Genomic DNA, 5,201 nt, shown 5'->3' on the forward strand with positions numbered 1-5,201 from the left:
TTCTGGAGTCTATCCTGTTTGGAATTCATTCAGCTTCTTGAATGCATATATTCTCATCTTTCATGACGTTAGGAGAGTTTTCTTCCAATAACTCTTAAACAATTTTCTCTGTGCTTTTTTTTCCCCCTCTCTCACCATTCTAGAGTCTGATCACATGTACATTGCTCCTCTTGATAGTGTCCCACATAATTCTTAGGCTTTCTTCCAATTTTTATTTGTTCTTTTTTGTTACTGTTCCTCTAGTAAATTAGTATTTAAAGATTTGCTTTCAAGCTTGCTATTTCAGCCTTCCTTTCATTCAAATTTAGTGCTTTGCCCTTTGAAAGTATTATCTATTCATGAAATATTAGTATTAATCTTCTGGATTTCTATTTGCCGTTTTGTATGGTCTGCAATTTTTCACTTATTTTTGTCATTTGTTCTTGTGTTTTCCTGAATTCTTCCAAAGGAAGAATTCATTTTCTGTGTTCTCCATTTTATTTGAAGTTGTCTCCATCTGTCTCTCAATTTGTCGAAGGTACTTAAATATCATTCTTTTAAATTCTTATCAGGTAATTCCAATACAATTTCTACCTCAGAAACATTTTCTGGCTTTGTGTTTAGGTCGTTTATTTGAGTCACTCTGTCTTTGGTCCTTTGTGGGAACTGAAATTTTCTGTTGTCTCAGCAACATTGTGGTGTATCTGTATTTGTATTTGATTGATGATTTGATGATTTTATGTTAATGTGTTCTTAGGCTCTCACCAACTGTCTCCTGGTGGGTTTGACAGAGAATGAAAATGTGTGCCCAGTTCTCTGTTTGGTGTTTGTATAATTCAGCTCAGAGCAGATGTGGTTGTTGTTGGCTGCTATCGATCATTCATCAGGAGCACAGGTACTGATAGTGGCCCTTGTTCAGTATGTGAGGTTGTAGGGAGTAAGGGTTCATCCCTGTTGCTATCGCCCATTAGGTGGGGCAAGAAAAAGATAAAACAAACAAAGCAAAAAATAGAAAATAATAGAGAAAAATAACAAGCAGTAGATAGAAAAAGGAGATTAGTAACTAGAAGGGAAAATAAACATAGAAAAGGGAAAAATAAAAAGAGAGAAAAAACACAATAAACAAAAGTAGGGATGGAAGAAAGGAAAAAGAAAAATGAGATAAGTCAAGAAAAAAGAAAAAGAAAGAAGTAGGAGAAAAAAGAACACAGAAACAAAAAAAAAAGAAGAAGAAAGCAGATAAAGAAAGGATAAAAACAAGAAAAAGGAGAGAACAGAAGATAAAGCAAAACAAAGAAAGGAAAAAACTGGGGCTGGGGCAGGGGCAGGGGCAGGACTAAGAGAGGAGTATACTGTTGAGGGCAGGGTATACAGTACAAGTTGACAACCTTTACCAGCCCAGGTGGTGGGTGTCAGGGAGAGGGGTTGGATTCCTGGTACTAGATGAAGTCACTGTAAATCCAAGTATTATCCAGGATCCAGGAACTGAAAGTAGTTTGTGCCAGGGCATTTTGTGCCTGAGGTCAGGACTCTTGTTCCCTGAAGCAATTCTTTCAGGTGCAGAGAATAGCTAGGGGTGAAAGGTGGATGGTTGCTTAGTGCTGGCTGAAGGCAGGCACTCATCTGGCAGTGGACATTCTTCTGGTCTGCTGAGGTGATGTCCACAAACTCCAGACATGGGATTTTTGCACTCAGGCCCACCGAATACACAAGGTCATAGTTCCGACCTCAGGTAGAGCGGGGTTGTTTAGGGAGGGTCACCAACAGGGCATGGGGAACAAGAGAGAGTCACATTTTTCTCATCAACAGACACTGATGCATGTTTGGGTTGTCAAGCCACTGTTTTGATAGAACGCTGTTTGCAGAAGTTCAAGATGACCATGCTGCATCAGTCCAGCTATCAGTTCACCTCACTTTTCATTTTCGTTTCATTTCTTCTCCTAGTTGATATTAAATCCATTTCTCTATTCTTTCCTCTGAAGTTCAGGGTTCCAGCAGTATCATCTATATCTATTTTATTAGATCTATCATGTCATTGTATCTTTTTCATGAGGATCTATGTAGCAAATCTATCTCATTTACCATCTTGCCAGAAGTCTCAACATTTCATTTATTGACTGCTGTTTTTGTTAGCAATGATGTGGATCCAAGTAAAATGAAATCCCTGGCAACATCAATATTTTTCCATTTATCATTATGTTGCATAATTGGTCCAATTGTGAGAATTTTTTCTTGTTTATTTTGAGATGTATCTCAATACCGAAGGCAAGAAGGATTGAGTCATCTGCATATTACACATTGTTATTTATAATCTTCCTCCAATCCTGACATTGTGTTCTTTTTCATATAGTCCAGTTTCTCAGATTCTACACTCTGCATACCTGTGTTTTAATGAATACACAAAGACATTTGACTCTGTTGATGATAACAAATTATGGATAACAGTGTGAAGAATGGGATTATCAGAACCTACTACTAGTTTATGGAGACCTGCATGATATAACTGTTAATGTGCTTGGCTTCTAACTGAAACCCTGGAGGTTTCAATACACCCAAAGGCACCTCACAAGAAAGATCTGGAGCTCTACTTCTAAAAATTCAGCCATTGTAAAGCTGTAGAACACAGCTCTACTCTCACATCTCTTGGTTCACTACAAGTCAGAATCAACTATTTGGGAATGAGTTTACCCCGTTGATAATTATTTATATTTCATTTTCCTTGGTCAAATTACTGGTGTAGTTCCTACCTCCTGATTATACTCTCATTGATACAAGGCTTAATAATAAAACTAAAAACAAATAACAAAAAGCTTTTTACCGGCTCTTATATTTGGTTTCTTCTAATAATAAGGTTTTGGGAATTGATGGAATACAAACTGAAAATTTTCAACAAACTAATGCAGCACTGGAGGTGCTCACTCATCCATGCCAAGAAATTTGGAAGACAGCTACCTGGTCAACAGCTTGAAAAATGTCCATATTTGTGCCCATTCCAAAGAGAGGTGACACAACAAAATGTAGAACACATTGGGCAATATCACTAATGTCATATGCAAATAAAAATTGGATAAAAATAACTAAAAAATGGCTGCAATAGTACATAGACAGGGAGCAGCCAGAGGCTCAGGTAAGATTCAGATGGGGACTGGGACGAGGAATATCATTGCTGATGTCAGATGGATCTTGGCTGAAAGCAGAGAATATCAGAAAGATGTTTACCTCTACTTTATTGACTCTGCAAAGGCTTTTGATTATGTAGATCAGAACAAGCTATAGGTAGCATTGCAGAGACTGAGTATTACAGAACACTTAATTGTACTCATGAGGAACCTGTACATAGATCAAGAGGCAGTTGTTTGAACAGAACAAGGGAATACTGAATGGTTTAAAATTAGGAAAGGTGTGTTCCAGGGCTGTAGTCTTTCACCATAGTATTCAATCTGTATGCTGAGCAAATAATCTGAGAAGTTGGATTATATGAAGAGCGTGGCATCTGGATTGGAGGAAGACTCATAGCAACCTACAATATACAGATGATAGAGTCTTGCTTGCTTGAAAGTGAAAAGGACTTAAAATACTTACTGATGTGGAAATAAGACCACAGCTTTCTATATGGTTTACACTTCAGTATAAAGAAAACAAAATTCCTCACCACTGAACCAACAAATAGCATCAGGATAAATGGGGAAAACTGTCAACCTGGATTGAGACCTGGTTGGCCAGCAGTATCGCAAGACCTGGGGACTCCTGGGCCTAGGGACAGGGACATGGTCACAGAGGACTAGAGCAGAGAGTGAAACCTCCAGCTCATATGAAGTGAGGGGAAATACACAAGAACACTCATACTTGCAGATAGCACCCATTTGGCCTGGCTTCTATGTCTGGATGGTCATAACTCAACTAAAGGAAGAAAGAAGAGGAAAACAAAAAGAGTAATCCACTACAATTTGAGGAACTTGATCTGTACTTATGGATGTAGCAGCTCAAAAGAGAGAACAAATCTTTACAGTGAAGATCATTCCCACCCCTTCAGTACACAGGGTTGAAAGGGATGGGCAACTTATACATTGGCTACCCAAAATGGGGGGACCTACAAAGGCACAAAAAGACTGCCTTACAAGCTTTGAAGAGGGAGCCTAGTTTGAAAGGGTGTGGGGGGAAGGTAGAATATCCACTGAATTGTTTCCAACCTGTCTGGAGTGGGCTGATGAAAAAAGATGGGGATAAGACTATTACGGTTCAATAGTGAATACTTGCTATCAGGACTGACTGGAGAGTTGCAATTGTAAAGGTAGACGTTTTGTAATAAAAGGAGGGGAGTGATTGATTTTGAAGTCCAGGAGTGGAGGTCCCTGGGAACATCAAGAGAGAAGAGCAGAGTGCAAAACCCTAGCCAGAAAAGCAGTGACACCAGAGATGGAGACAGAGATGATGACATGGAGAGATGAAGCAGCTGGAGACTCAACTCAAGGAGGGAAGGGGGCTGTGTGCTGACGGCCCAGGAAAGGCTTGCGGGGTGTATCCATTGGTGGTTTGATGATACCTGCAGGGGACTGTAATCATTACAGCGAAAACGAAAAAACAATAGGATGAATGTAAAGTTTATGTTCTCCCATGTAAACTCTCATTCAATTCACAATAAAAATTAAAAAAAAAAAAACAGGATAAATGGAGAAACATTGAATTTGTCAAAGACTTCATTCTTCTTGGATCACCTATCAACACTCATGGAAGAAGCATTCAAGAAATCAAACAACATATTTCATTAGGCAAATCTGCTGCACAAGACTTTTTTAAAGTGTTAAAGAGCAAAGATGTCAGCTTGATGACTAGGGTGCAACTGACCCAAGTCATGATATTTTCAATAACCTCATATGCATGCAAAAGTTTGACAGTGAATAAGGAAGACCATAGAAGAATTGATGCTTTTGAGTTCTGGTGTTTGAGGAGAATATTGACAGTACTATGGGCTGCCAAAAGAATAAACAGATCTGTTTTGGAAGAAGTGCAGCGAGAGTCTCCTTGGTGGCCAGGATGGCCAAACTTCGTCTCTCATACTTTGGACATATTGTCCTGAGGGAACAGTTGCTGGGTAAGGATATCATGTTTGGTAAGGGTCAGAGAAAAAGAGGAAGACCCCCCAGGGAGATGGATTGGCAAAGTGGCAGCATCACTGGACGCAAGTGTGGCAACAATTGTGAATTGGCCCAGGACCTGGCAGT

This window comes from Chrysochloris asiatica, unplaced genomic scaffold (assembly GCF_000296735.1).
Source record: "Chrysochloris asiatica unplaced genomic scaffold, ChrAsi1.0 scaffold00059, whole genome shotgun sequence".
Taxonomy (NCBI): domain Eukaryota; kingdom Metazoa; phylum Chordata; class Mammalia; order Afrosoricida; family Chrysochloridae; genus Chrysochloris; species Chrysochloris asiatica.